Raw genomic sequence first — 15,509 nt, forward strand, 5'->3', positions numbered from 1 at the left:
TTATAAATTTTAGCCATTCAATTTTACGACTTAAATCTTTCGGAAATCTGTAAAGAACGTAAGCCATAATGGTTAGGTCTACACACTATTATATGAATTCCATTCATTATACATAAATATAACAATATAATGCTTAGATATGAAAGGTCACGGCATTTCCTGAAGATTTTGGTTTAGCTGTTACACGACAAACGCAACAACTAACCATTATTAAAATTTGAATTAGACATTTAAATTTCGCTATGTGACATAACAACATGTAGCAAAATTAAATACTTGACGGAATTTCGCGGAGAATTATGGGACAAAAGGTGCAGTTTTACGTCACATCCGTCCCATCGCTTGCAAGCATTTCCCTTTGGATCGCTCCCTCCTTTCTTTTTATCCTCTCAGGTACAAACAGAACTAACCTGTGTGCGTTGTGACGGAAGTCAAGCCATCCACTGCTCTGAAGTCATCTACCCTTCAGGCCATCTAGCGGCAAAACGGCGCATCTGTTAAAGTTTTGTCACATAAAACAGACGTTTGTTTTTACCTTCTCTATCATCCCTGAAACGTTGTAAGCGTTATTTTTAACACCCTGTATGTTGTTTCTTTTGTATTCCCATTTAAAAGTGTAAGGTAACTACTTGTATGACGTTTACTGGCAAACAGTTTCTTATTGTACTTCCTTCAGTCCCAGGTATAGGTAACACGCATTTACAGTAACTAATGAGCAGAAAATTGCTTTCAACTCGAGTGTTAGACAAGCATTGTGCGTCGTGTTTATTCTACACTTACTACATGACCTATTTGAGAGCGAACTCATGAACAATTCAGGAAGACAGAAGCGACCAGTCTGCGCTGCGTCATCGCTCATTAGTACGGGAATCTGAGCGCCTGGTAATTGAGAATTTTATACAAGCCATGTCACACACACGTATCGGCTCTTTTGTGTCCCCTCACAACCCACAGAAAGTGTACACCGTCATCAAGGGCGAGTAAAGGGGAATAGTTACATGGAAAATACGTAGATAGACGGGACAAACACTTCATTAAACCTGAGCCTAGTAATTGTGATCAAGACCACACAATTAGGCCTACAACTAACTCCCACACACGGACATTATCACTAAAATATTCCTTTCAGCTTGAATGCCATTGTCTTCCATAAATGTGAATCGAATTACTGAACAGAATGTAATACAATTTGCATTAGAGGTATAATTAAGGACATTGGAAATGTCACAGTCACTGTGGAAACTTGAAATCTCTTACGGTTTAAATCAATCATTAAACTACTGTATTTAATTAACTGTGGTTAATGGTAACGATATTCATTATTTCGATTTATTTAATAAATTATTGATTTATTTACTTATTTATTTATTCATTCAATTATTGTATTTATTTGTTTATTTATTTATTTATTTACTTAATTAAAAATGGATTTTAAGGGACCCAGAGGTTCATTGCCGTCCTGACATAAGCCCCCATCGGTCCCCATCCTCAGCAAGATTAATCCAGTACCTACCATCATATCCCATCCCCTCAAACTCATTTATTTATTAGCTCCCATCTACGTCTCGGTCTCCCCAAACTCTTATTCTCTCTGGACACTTTATATGCATTTCTGGATTCGCACATACGTAATACTTGTTCTGCCCATCTCAAGCGTTTGGAATTTATTTATTTATTTATTTATTCGATTTATTTATTCATTTATTCAATTTATTTATTCATTTATTCAATTTATTTATTTGTTTATTCTATTTATTTATTCATTTATTTAATTTACTTGTTGATTTATTAGATTTATTTATTTCTTCATTCATTTATTTATTCGATTTATTAGCTCATTTATTAGATTTATTTATTCATTTATAAGATTTATCTATTCGATTTATTTGTTCATTTATTCGATTTATTTGTTCATTTATTTGATTTATTTGTTCATTTATTCGATTTATTTGTTCATTTATTCGATTTATTTCTTCATTTATTCGATTTATTTGTTCATTTATTCGATTTATTTGTTCATTTATTCGATTTATTTCTTCATTTATTCGATTTATTTGTTCATTTATTGGATTTATTTGTTCATTTATTTGATTTATTTGTTCATTTATTCGATTTATTTATTCACTTACTGGATTTATTTGTTCCCTTATTCGATTTATTTGTCCATTTATTCGATTTATTTGTTCATTTATTAAATTTACTTGTTCATTTATTAGATTTATTTGTTCATTTATTGGATTTATTTGTTCATTTATTTGAGTTATTTGTTCATTTATTCGATTTATTTATTCACTTACTGGATTTATTTGTTCCCTTATTCGATTTATTTGTCCATTTATTCGATTTATTTGTTCATTTATTAAATTTACTTGTTCATTTATTAGATTTATTTGTTCATTTATTGGATTTATTTGTTCATTTATTTGATTTATTTGTTCATTTATTCGATTTATTTATTCACTTACTGGATTTATTTGTTCCCTTATTCGATTTATTTGTCCATTTATTCGATTTATTTCTTCATTTATTCGATTTATTTCTTCATTTATCAGATTTATTTGTTCATTTATCAGATTTATTTGTTCATTTATCAGATTTATTTGTTCATTTATCAGATTTATTTGTTCATTTATTACATTTACTTGTTCATTTATTACATTTATTTGTTCATTTATTAGATTTATTTCTTCATTTATCAGATTTATTTGTTCATTTATCAGATTTATTTGTTCATTTATTAAATTTACTTGTTCATTTATTCGATTTATTTGTTCATTTATCAGATTTATTTGTTCATTTATCAGATTTATTTGTTCATTTATCAGATTTATTTTTTCATTTATCAGATTTATTTGTTCATTTATTAAATTTACTTGTTCATTTATTAGATTTATTTGTTCATTTATTAGATTTATTTATTTATTCATTCATTCATTCATTCCTTCAATTATTTATTCATTCCATTTATTTGTTCATTTATTATATTTATTTGTTCATTTATTAGATTTATTTACTTATTTATTCATTCATTCATTTATTCATTCGATTTATTTGTTCATTTATTAGATTCATTCATTCATTTACTTTTTTCTCTTGTACGGAGAAGGGACCCGAAGGCTTGCACTGCAGCCTGAGGCTTATTGTGCTTACCACTCCTATTCTGGGAATGACTGGGTAGCCGAACGACCGCGCTCTTGTACAAATACAGCACACCGCACCGTGAACTTAACCCGGACTATTGTATGGATGATGCTGATAATATTAACGATGACGAAATGAGTCCCAGGTCCAACGCCGGAAGTTCCCAGAAATTCTGCTTCAATCGGTTGAGGGAAAACATCGGAAAAATCCTCAGCCAGGTAACTTGTCCCAATCAAGATTTGAACCCGGGCCCAATCATTTCACGGCTAGACGCGCTTACCGTTATTCTACAGCAGTTGACTATTTGCTTATTTATTTACTCACTTACTTATTTACTTACTTACTCATTTATTTATTTACTTATTTACTTCCTTATTTACTTACTCACTTATTTACTTACTTACTTATTTATTTATTTACTAACTCAACTTAATTATAATCAGTTATATATTTAGATGGAATGGAACCATATCAGCTCATAAATTAAGGTTTCTTTTATATAATATTTTCTAACAAAAATCACTGCATATTTGTTCAAAAGAAACTTTTCATACAGTAGTTACTTGTGCTCCACCCATTTGACAAGTAATATTTATGTACATGTATTTTAACGTAATTTGATATTGTTATTTTTATTAAATACTAGCTGATAGCACCCGGCGTTGCCCGGGTTTTCCTTTCTTCTTCTATTTTTAATTAAACTGGTTATTAAATTTTCGGAAATCTCGGAAACCTAACTATACACAACCAAAACGAATTGTCTTTACTAAGCTTTCCTCGCCCATAAAGATGAATTTTTACTTAACGTCACTTATATGAATTAATGAACTCCTTAGCCAAATGCTGCCAGGGTTAACTCAATTTAAAACAGTTGTAAATCAGGCACCGAAAAGAAAACATTTCATCATGTGCCTGACGTTAAACTGCTGTTTTAAATTTATATATTTATTTGTTTTTATTTATTTATTTATTTATTTTGGTGTAGTTAAGGCCATTTGGCCTTCTCTTCCACACCTCCAGAAATACGAAGTAATAGAAAAATCAAACTATAAACAAAGTAAAATCCAACGAAAATATAATTCCTTCTCCTCTTTGTGATCAGTTTCAGCATCGAATCAATATAATACACATATATAATTTAATTTACATTGGAATATTTTTTACCTCTTGACCGCTGTACACCCACTTATATCATACCCAGTTTTTTTAATATAACTTGAAACTATCTCTCATAAATTAAGAACATAGGCTATTATATTAATTCTAATTTTATACACAGAATACAGATACAATATAAACTCGCAATAAGTCATTTTTTTAACACAAAGACTAATATTCTGAGAAACGTATAGGTCTACCGGTATTTTATAAATTAAGAGATTTTTATTTGCACAACGCTTAACATACTAAATTTTAAACGTGATTATACAAATATCATTTCGCAGCAACACATTTTCGGACGTGAACAACAATATTTTGAGAATTAATTCAATGTTATTTTCAGTAGGCTTATGTACATTCACATACTACATTAGCAACATGACAAAAGCATCATTGAATTGCTTATTGATGTGTGTGAAATCTTTTTTTTTTTTTCACTTCTTTGTATAAAATGTAGTTGAGGATATGAAAAACACGCAGTTTTTAAGTTAATGTCTGTAACTTTGAGCGACTGTCCTTGAGCTTCATTTTAATATGGCCATTACAAATGCTAGTGGCATTGAAATTGCAGTTGCTTAAAACTGAATGAGTATCCTAGCAATACGCGGAATAAAAACATCTCCTTTTATTTTTGCAGTTAATATTGCCAATTCTTTTACGTTTCGTATGAGTTTTTCACACCAATTCTTATTCGTGCATAATTTTGGTGGGTCAATATTTCGCAATAGTAGGCCTACTATTGGTTATTCAATATTAAGTAAATTATGTGGTAGCAATCCTTGTAGTTTCAAAGAATTATAGAATTCAGTTGCATGAAACAGTCTGCTCACTACAAAACTGCATCGAGGAATTCATAATACAATCCTGGATTGCGTAAAGATACTTATTGCATGAATTATCTAGTTTTAGCCTTCGCGATCTGTAACAACAATGTAGTTTAATTTCATGTTAAAATTTCCAAGGCCTCGTGAAAGTCGATGTTGAATACAACAGACAATAATAAAAGAACAATTGACTGTAGAAGATTTTGTATTTTAATATTATACATGAAGATTTGATCTATTTTTTTTTTAATTTTTTATAATTTTAATTAATTTAACTTCCATTTGCACAATTTTAATGTAGCCTATGTTCTTCTCCTGGTTATGAAGGTTAAATGTGCAAACTTTGGCACATATTGGTCAAAGCGTGTAGATTTGTATAGAGAACATACACACCCACATACATACATACATACATACATACATACATACATACATACATACATACATACATACATACATACATACATACATACATACATACATACATACATACCCACATTCAATTTAATATATTAAGATACATAGTTAAAAATTTTGATTGTAATAATTCATATGCTTAAGTGTTTCACTAGTTTAATATTTTTTACTCTGACATTCATTCACTATACTTTGATATGTACCGTCTTTACAATTTTATTCAAATGTTTTCTTTTCACAAGATATCTCTAATCAATATCCGAAGATGCCATATTGCATGACGAAAACGTTAAGAGTTTTAATTTTTCATTTAATTTCTTTTTCATTTCATTTTTATTTTTCCATAATTGGGTTAAAACCATAGGACCTGTCAAAAAGAGAGAATGAGAGAAAGTCCACACCTGTGGAGTAACGGTCAGCGCGTCGGGCCCGAAACCAGGTGGCCCGGGTTCGAATCCCGGTCGGGGAAAGTTACCTGGTTGAGGTTTTTTCCGGGGTTTTCCCTCAACCCAATGCGAGAAAATGCTGAGTAACTTTCGGTGCTGGACCCCGGACTCATTTCACCGGCATTATCACCTTCATTTCATTTGACGCTAAATAACCTAGATGTTGATACAGCGTCGTAAAATAACCCGATAAAATAAAATAAAATAAAGAAAGAGAGAAAACAATAAATAAAATGTAAATTTATAGCTGTATGATTTACATTAAAATAAGTCACATGATTGAATAACATCTTTCTTTTTGATTGTCTAATACAGTGAAACCTGTTCAAATCGGAACCTGAATAATCCGAAATCCTGTGTATTTGGGAACAATTTATTGGTCCTGACGAAATTTGTATGTATTATGTATAATTTGTCCTGAATAAAACGGAAACTGTCCAACGCGGAAACAAATTATCTGATACTGTTTAAAACGGAAATAATATTTTGGATACACTATTATAATGTAAACTATCTTTTGAAGCAGCGTGTAATTTCAAGAAATGCACGAAATATGTCTAAGATAAAAACAAGTTTTCTTTGCATAATTAAGAGAGTGCGAGGGTGGAATTTCAGTTGTGGAAAATTCAGGTGTACCACTTTGAAAAATAAAGACCATCTCATGAGTGAGTGAAAAATAAATACCGTCTCATGAGTGAGTGGCTTGCGGACATTAATGGTGTCATAAAAAGGAAACAGAAAACGGCTGGTTATGTGGAAATAAATGACCTGTTGTGAGAGTGAGTTTTTCATGCCTTTTCAAAGACCGTACCAATTTCTGGATCTATTCTGCAAAACAAACCCTTGAACTGCCAAAAAAAAAATAGATAAGACAGAATTTAAGACTTCTAATGGATGGCTCCTAGACCAATAAATTAAATAATGTGCAGTGATATACAGTAGGCCTACACTATTACAGTATAGCGTTAGATATTAAATTTAGTATGATTTAATAGTGTTTAATGAATGAGTTACGATAACATTAAACAGAAAATGAGATTTTTCTTCAATATGATTCACCACTGGAATAAGCGACAGAAAGCTGATTTAATGTCGGTAGTGTTAAACGAAATGTCTTGTACTTCTTGCAGTTTGCGGCATGCCATTTTGTTTTTCAGTTATACAAATGATACAATTTTGCATTTTAACTTCACACCTGAATAATACGGAAACCTGTTCATAACGGAAAAAAAAATCCGGACCATGTCACTTCCGTCTTGAACAGGTTTTACTGTAGTATACTTTTTTTGTACACCAGCATATAAAACATTGTAAATCAGTGACATTAATAGTAACATTTGATAAAATGATAATTACTAGTAACAATAATAACTTTAATTTTATAATTATATATTTACTACAGCTGAAAATGTTTTCTAAACACAAATGTAGATTATAACGAAACAATATTACGTTGATAACTTCTCTTTTATAATTACATTTAATTTCTTGCATTAATACTTGAATATGAATACGTTGTAATATACAAAAAGTCTATCGATGAAACAAAATCACTTAAGGAGATTATTTCTTTCCGCCAATGAAAAAATGATAGAATATGATGTGACAGTCTCCATTCTAGAATCTTATTAAAATGCTCCTATTAGTTACGGACTCGTTAAAGTAGCTTACCGTTTTCTCTTTGAAGTTAACAAGCATTTTAAAGCTTTTCGAATAGCGTCCATTTATCCGATTGGCTTCGCTGTCAACAGGCTTCCTTTGTAGAATTAAAACATGTCATTTAATGGTACACAGATAACTATTAATATGTCCCATGTTTAATGACACACCAAGCAATACTTTCATAACAAAACTTGACGTCAAAATCAAATTATTTTTAGGAATATTAAGTCTATTGCTTTTCCTAGAATATAAAGTATAAATACTCTGTGAAATTAACATTCAAATTGTAAAAGTGTTTCTATTCAGCCTTTGATGTTGATTTCAGTTTGCGTGCATTTAATTAACAGTGCAATAACAGTCGTTTCGCTGATGTAACAGGTATTAAATCAAATTAAATATAGCGAACTTTACCTACTGCCTTCATAATAACAATGAATGTTTTAATTAATAAAGATTCAGAATACGTAATTTAAGATAAAAATAATAATAAGAGTAATAATAATGTTTATTTCCAGGAATATACAATGCAAAGAAATTGTAAATTAACAAAATTCTAGCGCTCCCCTGAAAGACAGTGTTCTCGTGCTCAGGGGAAGATTCGATACTTTATAAATTTACATGCATCAATTACAATAAAATAGCATCTAAAAATTAATAATTGCTCATAACAAATTTCTTACATACATTCTTAAATTTCAAACTGTCAGAGGTAAATAGATGTAGGTATTTCCTTATTAATTTGTTATACAGACGTGGACAAATTATTAGCAAAATTGAAGATTTTTTTATGTATTTTTACAAAATATGATTCTTCAATTTAGACTACAGTTGACATTTTTGCGTATTTCCAAATTATTAGTAAAATTGAAGATTTGTATTTTATATTTTTATAAAATTTAACTCTTCAATTTGGACTACATTTGATATTTTTGCGTATTTACAAATTATTAGCAAAACTGAAGATTTTTATTATATATTTTTACAAAATTCGATTCTTCAATTTGGAATATAGTTGACATTTTGGATATTTCCAAATTATTAGCAAAACTGAAGATTTTTATTTTATAGTTTTACAAAATTTGACTCTTCAATTTAGACTGTAGTTGACATATTTGCTAATTTACAAATTATTAGCAAAATTGAAGATTTTTATTATATATTTTTACAAAATTTAACTCTTCAATTTAAACTACAGTTGACATTTTTGCATATTTCTGTCTGCTGTAATGATAGAAATATGCAAAATTGTCAACTGTACGGTAGTCGAAATTGAAAAGTCAAATTTTGTGAACAGAATTATCATAAAAATCGTCAATTTTGTTAATAATTTATCCACGCCTGTACATTCTACCTTATCTTTATATCAGGTTAAATAAATAAATACTACTAATAAATACTAATATTAGTACTGTGGTTGAAACCAATACTCGTTAAACAATTGGGGTGCTTTCATAGACATTTCGCAGCACTGGTTACTAGTACAGAATTCATATCATATCCTATCGCTAACACTGGTTTATGAATACGAAAAACGCTGATCATCCACTGGAAGCCCGCGCTAAAAATGTCTATGAATACAGCCGTTGGCTTCAAACAAATGTTTTGTGTTTGTAAGCATATGATCGGAAATATGTGTGATTTTTATGTATAGGTCCAAAAATTTAATAGTGAATATATATAAATTTAATATACTTTCAAGACTTTATAATAATAATAATACTAATAATACTTCCTTATGGCTTTTAAGGAACCCGGAGGTTCATTGCCGCCCTCACATAAGCCCGGCATTGGTTCCTATCTTGAGCAAGATTAATTCAGTCCCTACCATCATATCACACCTCCCTCAAACCCATTTTTATATTATCCTTCTATCTATGTCTCGACCTTCCCAAAGGCCTTATTTCCTCTGGACACACTATTCACCCATACGTGCTACATGCCCTGCCCATCTCAAACGTCTGGATTTAATGTTCCTAATTATGTCAGAATAATAATAATAATAATAATAATAATAATAATAATAATAATAATAATAATAATAAAAATAATAATAATAATTTATTTTAGTTGGCAGAGTTTAGGCCATAAGGCCTTCTCTTCCACTCAACCAGAAAAAAGTGTACATATATATGAACTTAAAAGAATACAACAATTTGATTTAGATAAAAGTTACGTGTACACAAGGGTTACTTATGAATTAAACCGTAAAATACTGTGAACTCTTAATTAAACACTGAAATACAAACTGTGTAGCAGAAGTAAACTAAAATACCTAGAATGTTAATATATTATTTCAAATAATGTTAGATAATAGAAAAACATTATAATGAGACAATTTTGAAAATACATCGCTATCAGGATGCATGTCTAAAGAAAGAAGTTGCCATATAGTCAAAGATCGTTTAAGTCAATATAATTAGGAATTCTGCGTTCCCATACGATGATTAATTTTAAAGAAAAAAAAATTACCACTTTTCACATAAGAAAAAACTATATCTCAGGAATTAATTGTCTTAGCTGTGGGTTGGCTTGTTTTGTACTAAATTGAATTCTTCATGAAGCTTGTGTTTCAAGATCTTGCCCATTCTGACTGACTAAAAAAATGTTTGAGAGGAAGAACTCAGAGTACTAATGAATCGTTCAATAACGTTGTTCGGGCCCGTGTCCAAAAAGTGTGTTTGTTGGTATGTCAACGCTAGAACTTGGTGTACTAGATGCTGTACTCACATTTAATTATGGATACACTGCAAGAATACAGGCGTTGAAGGATCTAGGTATACTAAGAGGATATACGAAAAACATGGCGAACTTATTTATAGGATAGATACCGTAATAATGAATTTGACATACGGTAATGAGGGCAGTATAATAATAATAATAATAATAATAATAATAATAATAATAATAATAATGATTTATTTAACCTGGCAGATATATAAGAAGAGGGTTTTAAAACATTTTTCAGTAATAGGCGAGTTTATATGGACATTTTTGTTTTAAACATGATTTACTTAAAACTACATTTTTCAACATAAATGACCCGTTTTCTCAGAAACTCACCAAGTCTATCTGCATGAAATTTTTGCCATACATTTCAGAGAACACTGTGATGGTGTGAAATTCCTTTAATTGAGTTTGCTGTAATAGTTCATTAAGTAAAAATAAAATGTCTATTTCTCTTTAAATTTTAGAGGTTTATAAAAAACATCTTTTTTTTATTAGATATTTTATCATCAAAACGAATCAGTGCACACAGAAGGAATGCATAAACATCCTGTAAAAATATTTCATTTCTGTACCTATGGTCCGTACCAGGAATCTGTGGAGTAGAAAGACGAAAGTGGTATCTGGGAGGTAGGGCCAATGACCGCTCTGGGAGGAGGTATTGGTTGAACGAAGATAGCAATCTCTTGTAGGGATGGATGATTTCTATCTGAACTCTACCTTCTACCATAGCCGTGACGAGAACGTGACTCGCGAGACATTGTGGCTCGCAGTGATAGCTGTGCATTTCGCTTGCTTCTAACCTCCGCCAACCCCCACCCTCTCACTCACTGGAGTCAAACTCCGTTCCATTTGTATTTGTCTCTGACCTGCGAGTGGCATATGTCTCTCTCGAAACTATGTACGAAAGTTCCAAGTAGGATGGGAGGACGCATTTTTTTGCTGTCAATATGATGAGAATATTAAATGTATGATTTGTTCACAAGTATTACGAGGAAACCGATTGTATAACATAAAATGGCATTATACTACATGTTACTGATGAAATTAAAAGGTTAAGTGTTATTGTTGTTGTTAACAATCATTATCATCATCATCATCTCTGTACGTCGACCCTTTTTCAGCAGATGTACGAATAATGCGGTTAGCTCTTCAATTTGAACTCACTGATTTACTATGTGATGTCAAATGAAAGCTAAATGTAAGGACTTGACAAATGTTGAACTTTCAAATCTTTGCCAAAAAATAAATATCCGAAGCTTCGTTCTTTCGCTTGCTCTGTTGAAGCCATGTTCGCTACAACTTACGTTTGTGAAAAATTATTTTCAACAATTAAAATAGTAAAAACCAAATTTAGATCACGACTGACAGACAAATGCCTTCGTGATCAACTACGACTGGCAGTAAGGACATAATTCCTGATTTTGAAACTTTATCGCAGAGACATTCTGAAGACAGTTAATTTTAGGTTGTGATATTGTTTATTTATTGTTCATTTCTTTCTTCGTTACACGTACTAAACATTAGTTTGTAGCCTTGTACTGTATAAAATTATACCGTATTTAAGTGCTTGATGTAAGGAAAATGAAAATCCGTTAATAAGTCAGACAGTTGCTTCACTTCCTCTTCGGCTGTCCGCCTCCCTTCATAGGTGCTATGCACATTGCATGTTGCACAGTGGCTTGGCGCACGATTACATTTTCGCCACCGCTGTTCAACCACGAGTATCTTACTCCTTAGGGGCCTCGAACTGATGCTGCCCGCAATATACTCCGACACAGATAGACTCCGCCCTCATATACGTGAAGTTACTCAACAGATTCAAGGAACGGACCATAGTATGTTCTGAAATAACGGATCATTAATATTGTTGTTTTAAGATCAGTAAAATAGAGCTTGATTATTCCCTATAAACATTCAAGTCTAATAACATACATGCAGACTTCCGGAAGAGTGGTGTCCAGTATAAGGGAGTGTTTGCATTGGAGCAATTGCTCTAGTGAAGCAGAGGGCATTACAAAGGTGCCAGGCAGCACTACTCGATCCTATTAGCTAAGAGCTGAAAGGTGAGGCGGAAGCTCTGGCAACGGGGTCAGAACGCTACGTAATGAAATGACCCCGCAGGATCGAAAGTTATTAAGGGCACAGAGATACATGCGGGCTAATTAGGCTTATGTTTGTATAGGAAGGCACTAAAAACCAATCAACCGTAACTGTCGGAATATTACACTTGCCTCGTAATCTAATTGTCCAGCCACCCCGTGTGGACGACACAGCTTCTTGTATTAGCTCATAAATCTTGCCTTCGCTTGTCTAGGCTTATAGTTCGTGTCACCTCACTCCATACCCCAAGGGTGAAACTTATACATTTTTCCCCCATTACTACATATGCTAGTGGATTCTGGTGATTTTCTAATTTGCAGGTTTAATTTTCTTTTGTCAACATCGTTTCGAATTTCGATACTGACATTAATTAATTTAGAAATCTTCTAAACAAAATCTGGACAAAATAATAGAAGAGTGGAGGAAAAGTGAACCAAAAGGTATCTTATTAAATCAGAGGAATATCGACACAATATGCTTCGCAGATGATATTAGCGGAAAACGAAGAACTACAAAGAGCGGTTAATAATTTGAATAAAATAGCAAAAGATTTCAGCATGACTATATCTAATACAAAAACTAAATCAATGGACCTCACAGGAAAAATAAAAAAAAACGAATAAAAATAGTCATAAATCTGGAAGTTATAGAGCAGGTCTCAAATTTTACATACTTAGGTACTAAAATCTCAACTATGAGCGCACAAACTGATATAGAAGAGAATTTACAAAAATATAATAAATTAAATGGTTGTATAAAAAGAAATTTTGGGAAAGGTATGAGAAAAGAAATTAAACTAAGAATACATAATATTACTTCACAACAAGCCCTAAAATTCGCAAGTGATAAGAGCTAAAGATAAATCAAGACTAGAAGCAGCACATATGAGGTTCCTCAGATTAACACTGGGAGTTACCCGAACAGATAGAATACGTAATAAAGATATTAGAAACCAACTACAGCAGGAGAATATGGTGGAAGAGATACAAAGATATCAGGAGCAATGGAAAGGACATGTATTAAGAATGAGTCCTTCAAGACTTCCACGACAAGCTTTTTTTTACAGACCATTTGGAGGCCGAGACGTTTAGAGACCGGTGAGAAGATGGAGTGACCAATTTGACTGAAAACACTTAATTAGCCTCGGAACAGGTCGCAAAGGCCTAAACCGTGTTTAGGAAGAAGAAGAAGAAGAAGAAGAAGAAGAAGAAGAAATCTTCTCATTATTCGTGAGTTGCCACAAGGGACAAAGAGTACTTAACCATATAACTGTTTACAAGTTCAGTGAACCATTAATTTTGTATTGACAATGAAACTCCTACAAGTACATAGCTGCAAATACATTTTGTGATTGGTGGAAATATACCTAGTTTTAGAAAGGCAAGTGTTACAAAAACGTAAAGAATGCTAATGAACTTGGTTTCATTTCGAATATAGGTGTAGCTTCAGGAGAGAAATTGAACCTTTGAATGCAGCTAAAGTTACAATCGGAATAATAGAAGTAGGTATTCCAAGCCTCTTAAACATATCTTTCATGAAGAGAGTAGCGGTGCCTCTTAAACATATCTTTCATGAAGAGAGTAGCGGTACCTCTTGCTCCAACCAGAAGTCCGATTACTTCAAGCTCTTCTAGCTGGTACTTTTGGAGGTAATATGGAATGCTAGGATTGCAGATATTCTTTTTTTCCTTATCCACTTCTGCTGGCTGTTCCTCATTCGTTTCGAAACGCACAGTAGGATCAATTATGAATCCAGATCTTGTAGATTCCTTGAAAGCTATTATATCTATGCGCCGTGTACTGCCAGTGACGGAGAGACCATGTACTTCTTCAAAGGTGTTGTAATCGGCATGTTTAAGGGCAGTGGCTATAATTGATCGTACTTGGTGATGTCTAGCGTTTCGCAGACCTTCGCCGTGCGGACAGGATCTCAGGACATGTGCAAGAGTTTCAACTAGTTGTGGCAATGCCTACAATGGTTATCCTGAGATCTTCCCGGCACAGCACGTACTGCAGTGGAAGCTCTTAAGTTCGACAGAAAACAAGTTCGACATTCTATAGTTCGACTGCTTACGTAGGAGAATTAGACACGGACACTAAGAAATGGGTTTGCCATTTGCATGGGAATTGGTTGTGTGTCTTGTAGTGATACTTTTGTTGAAGGAAAACAGAATATTTTATTGATTAGGACATCCATATTTAATCATTTCCTTTTAAATTAATGAACTCTTCTTTTTCTATTTGAGAATTGTGCCGTTTGTGAGACGGAACTGTCGAAACCCACTGTGGTACTAGAAGCGCATACACAAGTCTCGGGGCGGGCACGAAATGCAAGTACAGTACTGTATTCGTTGATGGATAACCAATAAGAATTTGTATTCATTTCGCCTGCCATACCCACTACCCTTATTGGATTGAACTTTCAATTCTGTTCTGTCGAACTTAGAAGAGTCCACTGTACTACAAATGGTAGTGATTTTGTAACTGTTAATGTTGGCAGCTGAGACAGACTGGAGTTCCATGAAATTAAAATTGTACTAGATTTCTGAGCCGGTTACCGGGAGCTAGTAAAACGTGAACATGGGCCTACTAATAATTAATTAATATCAGTATTAATATTAATACACAATAGTTATTTTATGTGTTGCGTTGTGGTTACAATTCAAGACTATAGTCAGGTAAGTGTAAATAAATATAACATACTTGGATGTGATGATGCAGGTGGGTAATCGCTAGAAATACCATTTCACATTTTAATGAATTTATTTCGTGTTTAGATTTTTATTACACTAATGTCAAGAAAGCGTAAAGCGTGCTGCAAGAGTGGGGATAACTTCCCCTACTGGCGTTCTGTTCTTTCAAATTTAACCGAAATAAAGACAATGAAGATGGAATAAAATTATGCTCACGTAGACAGAAATTATAATTAGAATAGCAAAATTATTAAGAGTAAGTATTATTAAATATACATTTCATGGTTATATTCGGTTTTCGGAGTTAGTACTAGTAATTTCATATGGTGAAACAAAATA

General features: G+C 32.2%; 1 protein-coding gene across 1 annotated transcript in view; it reads right to left on the reverse strand.

Annotated features, from left to right (window-relative positions):
* LOC138703658 (GTP-binding protein Di-Ras1) overlaps nt 1-15,509 on the reverse strand; it is a 1,052,070-nt gene that overhangs the window by 868,710 nt on the left and 167,851 nt on the right. The gene's annotated exons all lie outside the window — the stretch shown is intronic.

This window comes from Periplaneta americana, chromosome 7 (assembly GCF_040183065.1).
Source record: "Periplaneta americana isolate PAMFEO1 chromosome 7, P.americana_PAMFEO1_priV1, whole genome shotgun sequence".
Lineage (NCBI taxonomy): Eukaryota > Metazoa > Arthropoda > Insecta > Blattodea > Blattidae > Periplaneta > Periplaneta americana.